This window comes from Myxine glutinosa, chromosome 1, assembly GCF_964187855.1.
Source record: "Myxine glutinosa chromosome 1, kmMyxGlut1.1, whole genome shotgun sequence".
Lineage (NCBI taxonomy): Eukaryota > Metazoa > Chordata > Myxini > Myxiniformes > Myxinidae > Myxine > Myxine glutinosa.
Window position 1 is genome coordinate 174,606,506 of NC_136261.1, and position 21,714 is coordinate 174,628,219.

Genomic DNA, 21,714 nt, shown 5'->3' on the forward strand with positions numbered 1-21,714 from the left:
CCCTCCTCCCCCACCTGTTCCCCTCCCCCTCCCTCTCCCCCTCCCCCTCCCACCCGTTCCCCTCCCCCTCGTCCCCTCCCCTCCCCCACTCGTTCCCCTCCTCCCCCACTCGTTCCTGTTCTCCTCCCCCTCCCACCCGTTCCCCTCCTCCCCCACTCGTTCCTGTTCTCCTCCCCCTCCCACCCGTTCCCCTCTCCCTCCCCCTCCCACCCGTTCCCCTCCCCCTCCCCCTCGTCCCCCCCCACCCGTTCCCCTACCCCTCCCCCTCCCCCCCCACCCGTTCCCCTACCCCTCCCCCTCGTCCCCCCCACCCGTTCCCCTACCCCTCCCACCCGTTCCCCCCCCTCCCACCCGATCCCCTCCCCCTCCCACCCGTTCCCCTCCCCCTCCCCCTCCCACCCGTTCCCCTCCCCCTCCCACTCGTTCCCCTCCCCCTCCCACGCGTTCCCCTCCCCCTCCCACTCGTTCCCCTCACCCTCCCACTCGTTCCCCTCACCCTCCCACTCGTTCCCCTCACCCTCCCACTCGTTCCCCTCACCCTCACCCTCCATCCTCGTTCCCCAATTGCACACCTCGCTTATGTTGCTATCTCTATTTCATTTTTCTCTACTTTCTTTTTTCTTCCTCTGAGATACAGAGAGCCCACACCTTTCGGTGAGATCGAGGGGGAGTGTTATTCCATCGGCACTCTCCTCTGACGGGTTGTTGTGGTTTCTCGCGCTGCTCCTCATTGAGAGTATTGTTTCCTCGCGATAGTTTCGCTCGTGCTGGTGTATGCTGAGTAGCGCTTTTTCCTTTTTTCCCTACTAGTACAGAAAGTTGTCCACCCTGCCCCTCCACCCTCCATCCTGCCCCTCCACCCTCCATCCTCCCCGAATCCAACTCGACTGAGGCCGAGGATTTTTCGATCGTAGTAATGTCGGCATGTTCCTGCTACGTGGCCTTTGAGCGCTTGACGCGGAAACATGGCGTGGTTTGCGTTCCCCCTGACGAGGTCACCGTGGAAGACATTGCTATTGCGGTGGGTAACATAATCGGGCTCGAGAAAATCCGTGCAGCTTCACGGATGAACAAATGTGTGGTTATATTCGTGGCTGAAGAGCAGCTTGTACATGAAATTGTTGTGACTGGATTGTCTACCGAGAATGGACATTTTGTCCTGGTCTCCCCACTTGACACCCCAGCCATGAAAGTCTTGATATCAAATTGTCCCCCATTCCTGAAAAATGATTTAATTTTAAAAGAGCTTTCTCGGTATGATACAGTGGTGTCGGAGATAACGATGTTATCTCTGGGCTGTCGGAGATCACGATGTTATCTCTGGGGTGTCGCAACGAGCAGGCTAAACACATCATGTCCTTTCGGCGGCAGGCGTACATTGTGCTTCCTGCATCCAATGTGGACAAGGTGCTCAACGCGGTATTTACGTTTCGTGTGAATAATCACGAGTACCAGGTATATGCGTCCACGGAAACGTTAAAATGTTTCAGCTGTGCGAACTTTGGGCATCTAAAACGGTTTTGTCCCCAAATTGTCCCCGCAGTGGCCGAGCAGACAACACCCCCTGTTACTGTGACAGAAAACGTACCATCGACATCGAAAACCTCCGAAAAAGAAAACGTTTGGGATGGTTTTACACTTATCTCCTCTTTGAGAAAGAGGAAAATACCTCGGAATGTCCCTCCACCCCGTAAGGAAAAGAAGGTGGTGTTAGATTCCGATGCATTGGACTCAGTACCACCTGATAAAACATCGATGAGTAATGGATATGAAGTATTGCTAAATGTGAATGCAGATTCTCTGACTGCTGCCGATATGGACCCTCAGCCTAATGTGGAGGAGTTGCATGCGCTACCTCCACATGAGGTTGGAGTGCAAACTACGTTAAATCCTTGTGCGGATTATGACAAGTCAGGTCGAGATTCGACTGGGGGGCAAAAAGAGCAAATTTCGACCCCTCGGTGTTCCAACGCACCCGATGGCGACCTTTCATACAAAATAGTCGTTGTGCCGACCAATGTAGAAAACGTACCTGAGCACAATGATTGTCCCAAGGAAGAACCTCAAATTGTGCAACAGGTTGCAGAATCGCCCCCCCCCCCCCCCCACATTACCTGGGGTTCTGGTGGAACCTCTCCCTCAACCCGTTCCTACAAAAACAGGGCAGGATGACACCTGCACACCACAGAGTATTCTGGTGTCTCAAAGCCATGGGTCTCAGTTAGTGCTTCTGACATGTCTGAGGAGGAATCATTTGACATTGAGGAATTCCCCACATACAGTGATTCCAACGTCTTACCATCACAAATACTCAAGTTTCTGAACCAGACTTTTAGAAAAAGATATATTGAAATAAAAGATCTTTTTTCTGATCTACATGGGTTTATTGAAACGGCAAGGTGTATTATTCGCCGACCCAGTGACCACAATTTCACGGAACCCCAATGCAGTAGGCTTAAGAAACACATTGTTAAGGCAAAAATGAACTAAAAGTATGATACGCATATTTCCCTTTCCTTACCTCTTTTACATCTCTATAACTATTTTTGGTAGTGTGAAAGTGTAACTCAGTGTAACTTATTAATTGGCACTGGTAACTTATTAATTAACACTGGTAACGAAGCAGATACATTTTACCTGCAAACACTGTGAAAGACGAGTTCGTAAATGAGTGGCAGGAATGTGCCCGAACATGATAATCTCTTGTCCACCTGGTCACAGCCCCTGGCTGGAACACCCCCCCTATCGTTTGGTAAACGGAACTCACAGCAGGAGGGGAGTGAGCTGATGCCAGGACTTGGTACATGCATGACCTCGGGGCATTAGCGGAGAAAGGATTAACGGTCAGCGGACAGAGGATTAAGTCCAGTTTGTCCATATAAACGAGAGCAAACGTTGAGTCGAGAGGACTTGTTACCAGGAGCTCTGACCAACGGGAGTGGCGGAGGAACATCGGCCGAACGAGAAGAACCACATGCGAAAAGAGTTAACTTGGTCCATTGAATTAAGCGGTATTATTTGGCAAATGGAATGAAGTGAATAACCAGTTAATAAACGAGACCTTTTGTAAAACCTGTGTCCGGTCATTGGAGTCTTGAGTCCCCCGCTACAAATTCCCCTACAATCTGGAGGCACCGCTGGAATTTCGAGTGGACGTCGTCAAGGTAAGCATTACGTCTTGGGGATCTGTCCATTATGAAATATGAATTCTGAAGATGGAGGATTTGGTGTGTGGGACTTGCGATTGTCCATAGGTAATACAAGGATGAAACGTGTTAAATGATTCTATTTATTCGTGTTTTCCTAAATGATTTCTGTAAATACGTATTTTTGCGCTGTCTAAATACAAATGCACAAGGTCGGCGCTGGTCATTAAAGGCCTTACTGTGACCTGGGAGCAAACGGAGCATGCGTGCACCTTGCGACCATTTGCTTCCAGGACGTGTAAGGCCGGTAAAGTAGTTTTTTTTTTTTTTTTTTTTTGCACTTGTTCAAAGCACTCGACTTGCTCGGCGTGCGACAGGGAACCGGGAAAGCGAATTATATTTATATATATATATTTTTACCTCATTCCAATTTATGGTATTGCGACAAAACGGCTTATATCTTTGGAACGACTGGTCGGATTTAGACAAATTAAAACTCGTTCGATCAACAAATAAATTCATGACAGACAATCCCACCTCATGCCGGTCCAGAATTATTGTGAAAGATGGCGATTGGATAAAAATTGCATACCAACACTCCCTCACTGTCCCTCATTGTCCCTCATGTCCATTCCGGCACCCTGTCTCTTGCTCCCGCTCCTTCTCCCTCCCTTTACTTCCCATTGGCGGACGTTTTGCGAGAAGCAAAGCGTTTTGCAGGAAACTTCCAGGAAACAAAACCAGTGCTGTTGTTTTTTTTTGACGAAATTTGCCAGATAGATAGCATGGGTGACACGACGAAATGATTGGATTTTGGTGAAGACCCAGGTGCGAATCCGGCTACGAGAATTGTTTAAAGTGATTCTTCACCATCAAGAGATCGGGTGAAAAGCGATATACATTATATTTAACATAATATACTTATTAATGTTATTATTTTAATATTATTCATATATTAAAAAAAGTTATGGATGAGTGAATGAACCTGGTGGATGAGTTGGGGAGGTGACAAAAACACGCCGATTCCATTTTGGGTTCAGGTCCGAATCCAGATCCGGCCTATCAGTGGGATACAAAACATAAACTGTTCACCAAGGCGGAGATATGCTCTCTACTGAGCGTCGTTCTAGTTGTGTGTGTGTCGGTCTGTCTGAATGCGACCGCTGTTTCTCGACAAACTACCGGTCTGATATACTTGAAACTTGCCAGGTATATTGCTGGAGACCCGAGGATGTGCCTTTTCAAGGTTTGAAATTAATCGGACAAGTGGGTCCCAAGGTATGGTCACCGTACTCGCAAGCCGTTCGCTTTGGCTTTGCAAATGGACCAAACCATTTCATGTAAATAGAGGGGGGGGGGGGGGGGGTTCTGTGGTCGTTCGCTTTGGCTTTGCGAATGGACCAAACCATTTCATGTAAATAGAGGGGGGGGGGGGGGGGTTCTGTGGTCGTTCGCTTTGGCTTTGCGAATGGACCAAACCATTTCATGTAAATAGAAGGGGGGGTTCTGTGGTCGTTACTGCCACGTGGTTTCAAAGTTTTTGTTGTTGTTGTTCGCACGCATGTTTTTTGCAAGCACGTACGGGCAAGCACGTACGTGCGGGCACGCCCTAGTATATATAAATTGAGGTAATATTGAGTTATGGAATTAATTGCTTTCAACAATGCAAAGGGTGACAAGATATGGGATTTAATGGGATTTTAATGGGATTTTAATGGGATATTGGTTTAGGAATGTTTAGAGGTCATTGCAATGTGATAATTACTTGTGATCATTTGTTGTTGCAACGTTTTGCGAACATTTAAATGTTGGGTTTTGCTGACGTTTCCACAACGTCGCTACAACGTTTCACTTTCGTTGTTGCAACGTTTTGCTCCAACGTTTTGGGAACATTCAAATGTTGAGTTTTGCTAACGTTTCCACAACGTCGCCACAACGTTTCACTTTCGTTGTTGCAACGTTTTGCTCCAACGTTTTGTGAACATTTAAATGTTGGGTTTTGCTGACGTTTCCACAACGTCGCTACAACGTTTCACTTTCGTTGTTGCAACGTTTTGCTCCAACGTTTTGGGAACATTCAAATGTTGAGTTTTGCTAACGTTTCCACAACGTCGCTACAACGTTTTACTTTCGTTGTTGCAACGTTTTGCTCCAACGTTTTGGGAACATTCAAATGTTGAGTTTTGCTAACGTTTCCACAACGTCGCTACGTTTTACTTTCGTTGTTGCAACGTTTTGCTCCAACGTTTTGGGAACATTCAAATGTTGGGTTGTGCTAACGTTTCCACAACGTCGCTACAACGTTTCACTTTCGTTGTTGCAACGTTTTGCTCCAACGTTTTGGGGACACTCAAATGTTAAATAAATCGGATAAGAATTCACGAGTTATTTAATTATGAGCGATTAATGAAGTACTTATTTAATTAATTACATTTCTTATTAAATTACAGTAATTACATTACAGTAATTACCTGAGGTAATTACAGTAATTACAGTAATCATTACAGTAATTGCAGTAATCTTATTACAGTAATTACATTACATTAACTCAGGCACCTTTTGAGTAAGGAAGCTGATATTTGGACATGACACTGACCAAGTGATGTGGCTGTCAAGGAAAATATTGATTTATTGATTAATCATTTAATAAATTAACTCGTTGATTTATAAATGACTTATTTAATTAAAAGTCCTCAGAAATACATCTTCGGATGAAATACTTGCAGATTGGTTATGCTATGAGCCAATTGATTAAGGAAAATATTTTGTGATGGCCATATTGGCAATTTCGTGGCCATATTCGTGGCAACTCAGTTAGTGCCACTGCACCTTTAAAATGCATCCCTGCGTTCATTTTTCGATCGATTGAGTTGAAATTTTGAACAATCGGATCTGGACTGTCGTTGTTAACGACTCTAGCACGCACTCGTCCAATCAGGATGGAGCGGTATGGTCCCCGGATTATCACTGCCCGCAGTTTTAATTAGTTTTACTTTTTCTCTTGGTCATATAATTTTGAAGACATGCATGTCATGATAGAGGAAATGTTTGTTCTGTTAAACGGAATAAATGTTGTTTATTTGTGTGGGTGTGTATTTTTGTGTATTTGGGATATATTTTCACGACTAATTCCAGTTATCGTCCTGCAAAAGGTCTGCTCGTTCTTTTTCCTTTGAGTCGTAAATTCCTGTTGAACTCTCATTAAAATGCGGAATTAAGTACGCTGTGTGATGATGGAGATCCTTGATGACGAATCAGGAATAGTGAATGAGCAAACAAATATCACGGATGGTACACCGGATAAGGAAAATGTAGATGAAACCCCTTTTGCTCAGGTGCTGTGCAGCGCTGCACAAAGATCCATATGAGCGGGGCCTGGGTGCTGTGTAATTAGTACACAAAGAGCCAATTACTAGGGTGCTGAATAAACACAAAGATCCATTTTTTGGAGCTGGTTCTCCCGGTGCTGTGATTTATTCAAAGAACCAAATCTTGTAAGAATTAAGATATGATTTGTCGACATTATAAATACTTTAATATATGTAACGATTTTGTAACGATCATCCTGCAAAAGGTCTGCTCGTTCTTTTTCCTTTGAGTCGTAAATTCCTGTTGAATTCTCATTAAAATGCGGAATTAAGTACGCTGTGTGATGATGGAGATCCTTGATGACGAATCAGGAATAGTGAATGAGCAAACAAAATAACGAATGCTGCGGCTGGAGCAGTGGAAGCGATTTTTGAATTGTTCAATGATTATTCGATATTGTTATGACTTATTGTCAATAGGTATACTAAGTGGCCATGAGGTAGCCTGTTGCTATGTACAGTTTTATTCTATTGTTGATTATACCACATAGCTGTGGTGATAAAGGAAATGTTCGTTTTAAATAGATGATTATGATAGGACCATGACTATAAAATCATGATGATTATTATGAATGATATCATAGGGTTTTTTTTTTTTTTTTTTTTTTTTTTTTTGTATACAACATCGAGGCTCGTGAAAGAGCGAAAATTAATCACACAGAAAGACAAACAGACACATAAAACAAATAACATCGGGAGCGGTAGACAAGATGGGGAGAGAGGGGGAAGGACACAAACACAACATTTGAGAGCAGGGACCGAGAGACATGGAGACATCGAGAGATCTGTGGGAGGGAGAGGGCTTTGGGGGGGAGGCATGTGAAGGGGGGAGGCATGTGAAGGGGGGGAGGCATGTGAAGGGGGGGGGGTGGGAGAGGTATAAACATATGGACACTGCCAGGATTTCCAGGAAATAAGTTGGAATTTCAAACAAGGTGGATCTGGGGTGAATTAGTGGGGGTAGAAAAGATCAAGGTTATGGATGGGGGAAGATAAGAGATGGTGGTGAACAGCTGTTTTAAAGACCTGGAGGGAGGAGAGGGATTGAAGGAAGTGTGGGAGTTTGTTCCACAGGCGGGAGAAAAGAGGAATGAAAGAGTGAAGGTGAGCAGAGAGCCGAGATTTCGGCAGTTTAACCATCAGAGGGTTGCTGGCAGATCTTGTGCGACCTGTAGGAATATTTGGGGGACAGAGCACGGAGAGAGCTGGGGGAGCAAGGCCGGAGAGGAGTCGGTAGAAGACAGAAAGACCACCTACCTGCCTGCGGTGAGTGAGTGAAAGGCCCTCAGAGATAGCTTCATCGCGGGAGATTCCAATGATTTTGAAAGCTTTGGATTCAACAGCGTGAAGCCGAGCCAGGTGTGAGGCAGGAGCACCAGCCCATAGGGGAGAACAGTATTCCATTGAGCTGCGGATGAAAGCCTTGTATGTGGTGAGGAGCTCAGGTGTGCCGAGGAAGGACTTCGCACGACGGAGGATGCCCAGTCGGCGACTGGCTTTGGAGGCCAGCTTGGAAATGTGGTTTTCCCAAGAAAGATCATGGCAGATAGTGAGACCCAAAAGCTTGAGTGACAGAACTTCTTGGAGAGGATTGTTGAGAAAGTAGATGGGAGGGTTGTCCAGTCGATCTTTTCGGAGAGACATAGTAAGAGAGTGAGATTTGGCAGGATTGAAAGACATGTTCCACTTGTTTGACCAGTCTGTGATTTTGTCCAGGTCTTCAGAGAGTGAGGAGGCTGCAGACTGCCTATCTGAGGGAAGAGGAATGGAGCGGCAGAGAGTGGAGTCATCGGCAAAGAGATAGAGAGGATTTTCCAGAGAGTCAGAGAGATCATTGATAAAGACCAGAAAAAGCACAGGGCCCAGCACACTTCCTTGGGGAACTCCAGCCTGAACAGGAAGGGGAGATGAGAGAAATCCATTCAGGGCCACACGTTGACTACGACCAGAGAGGAAGTCCGCAAGCCATGCATGGAGATTTCCATGGATACCATAGGAGGAGAGTTTGGTGAGCAGAGCTGGGTGCCAGACCGTATCAAAGGCCCTTGATATGTCAAGGGAGACAGCTCTGATTTCCTGTTTGGCATTCAGGACCTCCATCCATTGTTGAGACAGCAGAAGCAGCATGTCCAGAGTAGAGTGACCTGGTCTGAAACCAAATTGATGATCAGAGATCAAGCCATTGGAGAAGAGGAAAGATTTCATATCCGAAGCAATGATGGATTCCATGACTTTGCTGATAATTGGGAGCAGGCTGATTGGTCTGTAGTTGCAAGGATCTGTTTTTGCACCTTTTTTGTGTAAAGCGGTAATGTTAGCTGATTTCCAGGATGCTGGCAGATGACCTTGAGCAAAAGATAGGGTGAAAAGAACAGAGAGAGGGTGAGATAGAGCGGCAGAGCAGGATTTTAGGACCCGTGGGCTGATGCCGTCTGGTCCAGTTGCAGAATCAGAGTCGAGGTTTGACAAAAACTCCTCCACCTTGTCAGGAGAGAAGGACACAGAGTCCAGGAGCATTTGGGTTCGACTGGGAAAGGTGGGAACAGAGAGAGATGGGTTTGGGACTAAGGATTTCGAGGCGAACACAGAGTTGAGGCATTCGGCTTTGTCACGTGCGATGTCAACTGTGTGGCCATTTGAGGTAAGGGAGGGGATGGAGGGGGAACAAACACCAGAAACGGATTTGACCAGACACCACCAGGATTTGGAGGAAGGAGACAGGTTTGAGAGTTCATTCTTGAGTGAGGAGAGATAGTGCTTCCTGGCACTCCTGAGGGTAGACACACACTTGTTCCGAGCTTGGTGGAAGGAACTGAGATTTCCTTCAGTTGGATTAGCCTTCCAAGAGGCAAAGGCAAGTTGTTTAATGCAGAATGCTGCATGAACTTGGGAAAGAACTTTCAAGCCCTATGGGATAAATTGGGTGTTACAAGCGATGGAGTTTCAAAATTTAGCATGATTGAAGGAATTTTACAGTCTTATTTCAGGAGTTTTACGAAATTTATATTGCCAAGAGATTTGGGTACTATTAAAAGAAAAATGATGAGATATTTTTCCCAAAGAACTTTAATATCTGCCATCCATTTTGGCTGTCTCACGAATGAAGGATGAGTTGCCTTTAGTGGTTGCAAAGAAAATTTGTGGAGACCAGGCAAAATGGGGAAATATGTCAGATATGACCCTAGGACAGGACGGTGATTCATCAATTAACATGAGGTACGAACCAGAGGTGACGGTCAATGGATGGACCTGTCCTGACATCATTGGGGAAAGGGCTTATGCAAGGAGTCATCCAAAATGATTAATTTGATTTATTGATGAATATTGATGAATTAATTGAAATTGAATAATTGATTGAATTGTTAATTGATTGAATCTAATTGATTGAATTTAATTGAATAAATTTAACTGAATAAATTGAACTGAATAAATTGAATTGAATATATTGATTGTTTGATTGATGAAAATGCGGTCTCAAGAAAGAAGCTTTGATATCTTTGCGAGATATTAACAATGTGGAGACAACCTGGGAAAATTGAGCAAGGTGGTGAGTTTATATACAGATATATATGTGCGGTTACCATTGTGTGATTTCCCCGTCAACAGAGCGGACACCTGAGGATTCACCCATTTCATACTGACCCTCCGGCTCATCTGCAAATACTGATCTGTGAGATTGGATTGTGCAAAAGCCACGGCTGAGGGAGATTCTCTGGAAATCACCGTGTGAACAGGTGGAGAGACCCTTCCTGGAGGTACGAGTGAAGCTTTAGAGGAACAAACTACAACACATCCAACGCTACTTTGATAAAAGGCAGAATGGGAAATGGAGCCTGCAAGAATACACAAGGACAACCAGAGATTCCACAAAAAGGTACTTGTACACATCATATGTACGACCGTTATGGTGCAGAAGCTATAAGGCAGGTCGAGAATTGGTATTTGTGGACAAAGGGACATGATGAGGAGTTTCCAAGAGATGGTACATTTGAGCGAAGTCGATTGGAAAGATTGGAACAAAGATTGAAAGCCAGGAAGAGACAGAATCTAACGGTAGACTGGCTTGCATTCCATCTTTGGGATGGTGAATCCAGACAACGGGAACAGCAAGAACGGATAACGGATCTAGAACTTAAAATAAAAAGGATACAGGATACAGTGGAGGAGACAAATGCACAACTGCCCTCGAAATTAGGAATGAAAGTGACGGTTGTCCCATCTGATTTCCAGTTGTCTCCCCAAAAAGGACGGTACAGAGAATTTTTTCGTGTTTCAGGAGACAACGAGAGATTGCAGTGGCAACTCAGGGATGTAGAGATGCAGCCCAGCAATACAAATGCACAGGTGCACAGACCAGGAAACGACAGAAACCGGTGTTTCGAGTGTGGAAAGATGGGACATTGGAGAAGAAGATGTCCGTATGTCAACAGGAGGACAAGGTCATGGGGCAAACCAAGATCAAGGGTACCGGTGCATACCGGTACCTCAGACAATGATTAGGCCTTCATTGCTGCAAATCCCAAATGATGATTGGCCTCAACAGATTCGATTACTGGACAAACATGAATAACTGTCGATGATTCTTGGGTCTGAAAAGTTTTCGGAGCAAGAATTATTCATTTTTTCTTTTGCTTGTAAGCAAAATTAGTAATTAATTGATCACATGCCGAAATTGGATCTTTTATGTTGGGCACACAATTTTAAATTTACAAAGTTGGAACAATTGCTTTGCAAATTTTAAACCAAGGGACAAGGGTCACATGATGATCAGGTGGGAATTTCGGACTATTGTTTCGCATGATTGATAGGTCAGTGGTCGACTGACATGTAAATGGGTGTGTAGTCAAATTTGGATAAATTATGGTGGGAACTGAAAGGGTAATTTCAATGTGACATCATAGGGCAAGGCAAACTGTGGCAAGGCAAACTGTGGCAAGGCAAACTATTGGATGGGAAAATTAGATCTGGCTATAGAATAAATTTATTGACCCCTTGAAGTTAATTCTTCGAATCATCGTTTCACTGGCATTTTTGTTCAAATTGGAAATAGTTTGGTAGAGCTTTGGTTAAAACCTTTGTTTGCGGTATCTTGGAACGAAATGACAAACCATAGGATATTGATAAGAATAGGAAAAATATGGACCCAAAATAGAAAGTTGGATTCATGCCCCTCATTGCAAACAAGCACATGGGGCTAAGGTGGACGATCCCACAGAAAATGAGGCTGCACCTAGCAGCCCAGCAGAACATTCAGTGGCAGATAAATGATAGTTGTGATTTACAGTCATTTGAATTACATTTTAACACCCCTTGCATTGATAAACATTACATTTTCAACATGTGATAATCCTGCTTGGGATAGTGACATTTATTTGCCTACATGACATACAATTACCGGCTGATATTAATACAACATGAGTAAAAAAAATTGTATCACAACTACACTCATGACCAAGGGGATTGAGTTCAACCCCGGGAGATAGGGGGATCAGGGTAAGACAAATAATCTGATTTATGCTACATATTAAGGGATTTTTTATTTACCTGTTAGGAAGCTTACTAAGGTTAGGAAGTTTGGTATATAATGTTGAATGTCATGGACATATAATTATGTTAGAGGTGTGAACATATACAAGGGGTAGCTCACATGTTTTACAGATGGCTACAGGTGGGACAAAGGGAAAGACCTTATCAAGACAAGCCGACAAATCAGGGGAAAACAGAGACTTCTACTTCGGATACTCCTTGAAAATGGTGATATTCATCCTAGGAATGAGTTCTCTTGTAGTGGGGACTATGTGTTGCATACATTGTTTCGGGGTAATAAGAGAACAAAACGCAACATTGGTGGCCGACATACAGATATATGATTATGCGGGACGACATAAGCAAAAAAGAAGTTTAATGGAAGAAAGGGACACACCTTTAGAACCCGATGGATTACACGGGATTAATACTTTTTTACATTTAGCCCACACAAGGGCTGATATAGCAAATGAAAGTAATTGTTGGATATGCACACAAATGCCGCATTCTAGTGGAACGGAGTACCATTGGAGGCAGTTCCTTTTGGTTGGGATGAATTATGTAGTCGCTTCCCACAGAGGTTGGTAGCAACAATACGACCTGATTTACCAATGTCGATGATGCTAGGGGATGCTAGTTGGGAAAAAGGGGGATATCAATGTGAGGAATTTGAAGACAGTTATAGGCCTAAATATGACAATGAAGTTATGCCCCCTTACGTAACTATTCAACAACAAATAAAAGGGCTCCTATGTTTCATCCGACATCGAACCACAGAGAATAATAAGTTGATGGGAAACTCCACCTGCCACCATTATAGTTACGAGTTGGGCTATATGAGATTGCTTGTCCCAGTAAAGAACACTAGCTTAAAGATGATATCTTTGTATTGGGAAGGAACTTGGATGTCAGATACGACATGGACCTATAATAATACATATTTTATATGTGGACACAAGGCGTATGCGTATCTCCCACTGACATGGTCAGGATCATGTTTTCTTGGGTTTGTGCTTCCACACATGCGCCTGTTAACAAAGTCACCAACGCATATCCTGCATTCTAGGCAGAAAAGAACTATTAGCATGGGGGAATGGATTGGAATGGTAATATTTCCATTTTATGGAACCTGGAAGGCAGGGCGAGAACTCAGGCACATGGCATTGGCTATGGAGAAGTTGGCAAATAAAACAGCAAGTGGATTGGAAAAACTTACAAGAGAGCTGGCAGCAACAAGAACGATGGCATTACAAAATCGTATGGCATTAGATATGCTGTTAGCAGAAAAAGGAGGTACATGTGCAGTCATTGGTACAGATTGCTGTACGTACATACCTGATGAGTCAGAAGAAATTTATAACATAGCCGATACAATCAGACAAGAGGGAGCAAGATACCACGATTATATAAAAGGGGGTGCCTTTGCATGGTTGGGAAACACATTTGGAGGGGTGGTAGCTAAGATACTCCAATATTTGTTTGTTGGTTTAGTAGTTATATTGGCAATTGTTTTAGTGGTGGCTTGCTTGAAAGCCTTAGTGACGGTGTGTTTGAATAAGGTAACCAACAACACGATGATAACGCATGAAGTGACAAATGAGGAAAGAAATGTGGAACCAGAAAAGGAAGACTTTTATGGCGACATAAATACTGAGATTAAAAGATTAAATCAAGTGATGTTGCAAATGAAACAGTAGAATTAAGATAATGGCATAACGACAATGTTATGAGTTGTGTCAATTACAATATCAGTGAACTCATATCACCACGAGTGACACACTGTTAGAGAAAAAAAAAAAAAGAGGGAAAAGAAAAAGTGGAGAGGAATTATGGTAATAATACATTATGTTTAATTTGTTGATTTGGGAAAATTGTTGTTGGGAATTAGGTATTCCCGTTTGTGGTGTAATCATATACAATTTATTTTCTTAGAGTAGTGCTAAAATACCTGCATGAGTTAATTTTTGAACTATATTAACCTGAAAGCAATTGTGGATGCTATTCTTAGTTTAGTAATAAAATACATACCTGATTGAATATTATTTGTGTGACGCATATAAATGAATATAACTTTTGTGTTAAGGAAAAACAACAAATTGGTGAATGTGAAACTGTCGGAAGATATACATGATTATGCTGATTTCATGGTAAGATGTACCCTATCTGATTCAGTGTGTGCGGAAAGCAGATTCAGATGTGACTGAGCATAAGGATAAGACGAGATCACATTTTGGAGGGATTGCTAACGGAATTGGGAAGAAGTTCGAGAAAGAAAATTTGTGGCTAAAAAAAATGAAGTTAATCGTGGCATACACCCTCTTTCTCAAAGAATGATGAAGACATTCTCCCGTGTAACTTGGAGATGAATGCTTACCTTCACCAAGGAAATTTATGTGACCATTTGCCTGGATCACACTGCAACATATGAAAGAAAGGCGATCACTTACTCTTGTTCGAAGGCTTCGAACATTCACCACATCAGAAGTTGCAGGACAACGACATTTTACCTGCAACCTCTGTGAAATGCGGGGACATATGTTATTACTTCACCAACGTCCGGGGAACCAGCATGGAGCTGCAAAAAACGGCTGTGCCCTTGTCACAACAGCTGTGCACGATTCTGCTGGTTGCTCCTGGTAAGGACCATGAATGACCTGAACACCATGGTCCCAACATCATTGTGGATGCATCCGGCATCCCTGTTCCACATCTTGCTGGCCAATCAACATCACACCAATACTTGCTGCCCACTCACAATGAGGGAGGAGGCAAGTCGACTACAACTGGGTGAAGGCCTTGTTCAGGAATTACTCAAAAAGTGGCAAGAATGCTACAAGGAGAGCAGGGTCAGTCTATGACTCCGCAATGTTACCACAACAGCGAAATCCTACACGAAGTAGTGCAGGAGCTATGAAGACATTAGGAGAAAATGTTTCATACCAGGATTCAAACACAAGTGATCAGCCCTTCCTTTCAAACTTGAAAATGAAGTGAAATTGTTGTATCTTGGTGATGGTGAAGTGTTGTTTTGAAATGCAAATGCAATAGATTGAACGATATGGAAGGAGTCAATGACCAACGAAATGTTTTGTGATTCTTGCAGGATGACGGTGTATGCCCAAGGGAATTTGATTACCAAAGTGATTGATTATTTACTTATACTTGTAATGATGTTTACTTGTAGTGATTGATTGTTTACTTATATTGATGTTTAGATTAATGGTTAATATAAACAAAAAACAAAAAGATGAGGGAATTGTGGAAGTGTAACTCAGTGTAACTTATTAATTGGCACTGGTAACTTATTAATTAACACTGGTAACGAAGCAGATACATTTTACCTGCAAACTCTGTGAAAGACGAGTTCGTAAATGAGTGGCAGGAATGTGCCCGAACATGATAATCTCTTGTCCACCTGGTCACAGCCCCTGGCTGGAACACCCCCCTATCATTTGGTAAACGGAACTCACAGCAGGAGGGGAGCGAGCTGATGCCAGGACTTGGTACATGCATGACCTCGGGGCATTAGCGGAGAAAGGATTAACGGTCAGCGGACAGGGGATTAAGTCCAGTTTGTCCATATAAACGAGAGCAAACGTTGAGTCGAGAGGACTTGTTACCAGGAGCTCTGACCAACGGGAGTGGCGGAGGAACATCGGCTGAACGAGAAGAACCACATGCGAAAAGAGTTAACTTGGTCCATTGAATTAAGCGGTATTATTTGGTAAATGGAATGAAGTGAATAACCAGTTAATAAACGAGACCTTTTGTAAAACCTGTGTCCGGTCATTGGAGTCTTGAGTCCCCCGCTACAAATTCCCCTACAGTAGCCTCAATATATATGGTGGTGCGAGCCAGTCTAGGATTCTCCAAGTGGTCAACCTTGTGAAGCAACGGAAACTAGATGTGGCTTTCTTACAAGAAACCCACCCACGCTATCTGGAATTGAATGATGAAAAAGGCGGGCTACTTTAGCGATTCAACCTCTCGTACAGCAGGAGTTGCTTTTCAAATTAATCCCCATTTTTGTCCGCTCCAACTCTCATTTCAGGAAATAATCCCAGGTCACTTAGTTCCACTGGATTTTGTTGATGGAGACATTATTTTTACTTAAATAAATGTCTATGCCCCTTCAAAGGGCACAGACCGACGAACCTTCTATGACAGGTTACGACTCCAAATGAAGCAGTTAGACTTGCAGAAGTGCATTATAATAGGTGGTGATTTTAATTGCACCCTGCAACCTGAGTGCGATCGGAAAGGCGCAGAACCTCACCTCGGACCGGTCAGAATGTTATCTATAAGAATAAGAGATTTTGGTTTTCAAGATATCTGGCGGATACAAAATCCAGGCACCCATCAATTTACCTGGTGTAAGGTTGCCAATAATCAAGTGGCCCTCGCTAGGCTTGATAGATTTTATATAAATTTGCCCTTTACCAACCTCTCTCCCACCACTGAAATTTCCCTGTCTGGTTTCTCCGATCATCACCTCATTACCATGATTATCAGGAATTACCATTACCATTACCAGGAAATAGGGTTATCTCCAAATCGCCACTCTTTTTGAAAACTGAACATTTCCATATTAGATAACCCCTCCTTTAGGAATGCCTTTGAGAGCGTGTGGTCCAATCTGAGAGGCTCCAAATCCAGTTTTAAGGACCAGCGATTGTGGTGGGACAACACAAAGGTCCAAATTAGAAGTTTCTGTCAGCAGTTTTGTTTTCTAAACACACAGGTAGAATGAAGAATGAAAGTGGAGCTGGAGAAGGAAATTCTCCAGATTCAAACCAATTACAAAACCCATACTACCCCCGAACAGAAACTAAGACTATGTGAGAAGAAGTCTCTTCTTAATAATATAATTGCCAATCAAACCCAAGGAACGCTAACGAGATTACGCTTTCAGCACCTTTACCTCCTCGATTACCCGACCTGGTTTTTCTTTGATTTTAAATCAAAATCTACTCATTCCCTAATTACTACCTTGAAATGTCCTGATACTTCGATCACGACCAACCCTGTATAAGTTAAGAAGGATGCAAGACTCTTCTTCTCTACATATTACCAGGCAACAGATGTCGATGCAGAACTTGTTCCCATTTTGGTTGATGGTGTCTGTACACTAACCCCAAAGTAAAGAACGGATCTGGAGTCACCGCTCATGCTTGAGGAACTTTCTGTTGCCCTTAAAAGTCTGGACAGAGGGAAATCACCTGGCTTGGATGGTCTGCCAGTGGAGTTCTTCGAAAAAATTTGGGACTTGATTGGACCTGAATTACTTCTGGTTTTCCTGGAGAGCTTGAAGAAGGGTGAACTTCCACTGAGCTGCAGGAGAGCCGTGTTTACTCTGCTTCCTAAAAAAGGAAATTCATTGCTCATCTCACAGTGGAGGCCAGTGTCTTTGTTGTGTACGGACTATAAAATGTTCTCATAGGCTTTGGCCTTTTGTCTCTCACCCCTACTAGAAGACATTATACACATGGACCAAACTTATTGTGTTCCTGGTTGCAATATTCAGGATAATATCTCTGTTGTTCGAGATGTAATTGAAATCTGTGAGATTAATTATGAAAGTTGTGGCTTGATCTTCCTGGACCAGGAGAAAGCTTTTGACTGTGTTTCTCATACATACCTTTTTAAAGTGCGAAAATGTTTTGGTTTTGGACCTCTCTTTCTATCCCATATACAATTATGTTACTCAAACATATTGGCTATTTTAAAGATGAATAATGAATTTGTACCCCCCTTTTGTGTTGGGAGAGGTGTAAGGCAGGGCTGCCCTCTTCAGGAATTTTGTACGCTTTATCCCTTGAGCCCCTCTTAAATACCTTTTGTAAGTCCTTGTCTGGTGTTACGATTGGAACCCACCCCTTAAAAAGCATTGCTTATGCAGATGACATCTGTGTCTGCATCAGACATTCAGAAGACATTGTTTTGATGATGAGTGCATTGGATCTCTTCAGCAGGTCATCATCGGCCAAGATCAATTGGACAAAAACAGAAGCGCTGTGGCTTCAACCCTCTACCTATCCCCTACCTGCCCCCCCCCCTATTCCCTCTTCCCCTCCTCTCCATGCCAATCTTTCTTAGAGAAGAGATGGGATTAAGTTCCTGGGGGTGTTCCTTGGCCTCTGGTGACTCTGGTGGAGGACATACAAAAATGCATCACCCATTTCTTCTGGTCCGGAAAGCATTGGCTGAGACCAGAGATCCTAAACTTAACAACTGCAGAGGGTGGCCAAGGGCTGGTCAATGTCAAGTGCCGCATCATGGCTTTCCGCCTACGAACAGCATGGCGCTTCTTGTTTGAACCGTGTTTGGCCTGGAGATGGCTTACCCGCTGCATCTTACGTCAAGCAGGGAAGTTGGACCTTTCACAGGAGCTGTTCCTGATGGATTCAACCAAGATAGACCTATTCATCCCACCTGCCTTTCACCAAAGCCTACTGAATGCATGGCAAGCGTTGACCTGTCTCCGTGACCCCTCGACTTATGTTCGATCCATGTTCTTCAAAGAACCATTATTTCACAACTCTGTATTTGGTGAGTGTGAATGAAGGCACCTTCATTCAACAGTTTATAAGTGCCTCAGTAACAAAAGTGTGCCATTTGAGAAATGCCACCAATGACAGGTGGGCAAGTGCTACCGCTCTGGCTTCGACCGTTGGCATTAGATCGTGTCGAGAGTAGACACCTTTTTGAAATCGGTGCTTCACATCTACTGTTCCTCACAAGGTTGGGCAAACAACCCTCCCGTACCCACCTCTGAATCTTCTCCACCCTTCCCCAATCTTTGTCTATCTGGTTATCTTAGTTTGGAACCGATTAGTTTTGGCCGCTCTCTATCCTTTTCTTGGAGAAATCGAAAGACCCTGTTCCTGCAATGCTTAAAAGTCATTTTTCCTTCGTTGTACTCCCCTGTACCCTATAGATGGCCTGCAGTCTTTCCGAATGCCCCTCCCCTTTACCTTATTTGGGGGTGGTACTATAAACAGCCTGTGCCGAAACGTGTTGGGGATCTTCAATGGAGAATTGCACATTGGATCCTGCCCACAAATTCCCTAATTCACCGCTTCTCACAAGCTATAAGTGAGCAATGTCCATTTTGTGGACAAACTGAAACCTTGCCCCATGTGTATGTATGCTGTGACCGCTTAACTCCTTTATTTGTTTTCTTTAAAATGTTACTTGCACGGTTTTCCTTTGTTTTTGATTTTTCTGCCTTTATTTTTGTCCCTAGTGGGCGTTTCAATTCCCCAACAACAATTTTAATTCATTTCTTTCTTTCGCAAGCCAAGTTGGCGATTATATAAGACCAGAAAATCAAAGATACGCAATGATTCTTATAGTACAGATGTTTTGGAAATGTTAAAGCTCTCTGTGTTTCAAGAGTGAAGCTGGAATTTTGTTGTTGTTCTGAGTTACAACTCTTTGAGAAGCAGTGGTGTGTAAAAAATGCATTTTGTAAAATAGCTGAGGGCAGTTAATATTTACTATGTAGTTGATTTCGTTAATACTCTCTTGTTTGTTTGCTTATATTTTGTTTATTTATCATGTAAAGGGTGCAACTAATTGTGCAACTTAATTGTGCAACTGTTGTGATTGTTTCCTTTGAATCATCATTTATTGGTTTTTATACTTTTGCGATAAAAGGACATAAAAAGTCAAAGTCTCTCTCTCTCTCCCTCTTTCTCTAACTCTGTCGTGGCCCCGACTTCGTGAAGGTGGGGGTACACCATCCCAAATGCAGGGGATCTCTGGGTCACTCCTGGGAGATTGATCGGCTGTCTCCGTCCCACGGGCTTGTTCAAGATAACTGTCTGAAGCTATACAACAGCAATAACAACAACAACAACTGGTACTGCAGGAAAATTGGAAGTACCATAAAATGTTACACAAGTGGTGGTGGTTCGTATGGAGCCGAAGGCTGCTGGCTACATCATTTTATGGGAGCGCTGCTGTGTCGTCATTACCAATCTGCTGGTCCTCATTTTTCCAACCTTGAAGGATGACAGGCTGAGTTAACCCCCCTGGTGTTAATTCAACGGAATGACATGGACTCAAACTCAAGACGCTAACATCTCAAGCCAGCTACTTTAACCATTAAGCCAACACCTTGCTTGTTACATAGGTGGAAGTGAATTCTGTACACACAACAATCACACATTTTGACAACACAACAAACAACAGGCATTTTAAGGCCATTTTCCCTGTTAGAGCGGGGCATAGCCTTGCGGGCCCCATGACAATCATTTTGACAAATGACATTTTGATTGACATTTTAAGGCCATCAACACATTTTGACAAATTGAGCTTATATTAACTATTAGGTGGTACATTGGCAATTGAGAAACAACTCAAGCCACCTATAAGGTACACTCGAAATGCTTATCCTCACCAAGCCACAATATAACGCAAGCACTACCAACTGCAGAACTGTGAAATGTATATTCTGTTAAAACCGCATTATCATAGCTATTTCACTGCAAGGACCTTAAGCAGTACCGGGCATGCATAACAAGATATCCCTCTTCATGCAGAAAGCAACATGGTTCTAGATTAATATTCCAAGCCCAACCAGGACTCATTAAATATACAATTAAGAATGTCTAAACACCAAAATCATTAGCGATCCTTTGCTGAAGCTGCAAAGAAAGTATGTAAAATAGAGCAGAGTTGAGCAGTGATGTCACTTACATATTAGGCACAACCACAATGGCCCAAGTAACCTACTTCTTTTGAAGGCCTGCCTTTGCAAATTGTATGAGCTCTATTATTTTGGAGAGTGATATTTTTATGATTTGGCATGTAGATTTGTGCATTTATCGAGAACGAGGATTAATTGAGACCCTTTATCCTATGCTGTTGTCCATCTGTGAATTGATGTGACATTCCATCAGATGCTCTTGGTGATTATAATCCCACTGATAGAAATCCATTGTTCACTATTAGCTGGAGAGGTATTGTCTTATGGAGACAAAATGTATTGTCAAAAGGAGAGGTATTGTCTTATGGAGCTTAGGAGAGGTAAGCAAAATGAACAATGGTGGTGATTAAAACTGTTAAGTTAATATCATCCGCTTGCAAATTAGGAGTCGTGGCTGCACTGGATCTTATAGAACATTCCCGAGTGGGAGAAGGAAGCCAAAATTGGCCTTCACCCAGGGAGGGATGCATCAGCCATGGCACAATTAATAGAGGGATTTGAAACCAGGTGCGAGAGCGAATAGGAAATAAAAGGCCCTGCTCATTGGTACAGACAGAGGCAGAGGCAGAGGGATTTTGCTGCCATGAGAGTGTGCAGCATACACCACCAGAGCTGGGGCAAGAAAGATTTGATTCAGAGACAGCATGTAATGTGCATCACTGGAGCTCGGCTGAGCCGGATGGCTGGAGGGGTCATCCAGTCTTAATTGTAAGAGTTGATGGAGTGGTGGATGAGGCTGTTTCCAAGAAGTTGTGGCTCAGGCGTGCTGACTGTGCCCCAGATGGAATAACTTGTGGAGATCAACTGTTTCATTATTGCACCATGCCTGGCTTCAAGTGTTCTGGGCGTACAGTATCATGGAGACATAGACCTCCCAATTCCTTCCCTGATATACTCGTGGTCCAGCAATCATGATTGATGAACCACGAGACGTAGACCTCCCAACTCCTTCATTCATATT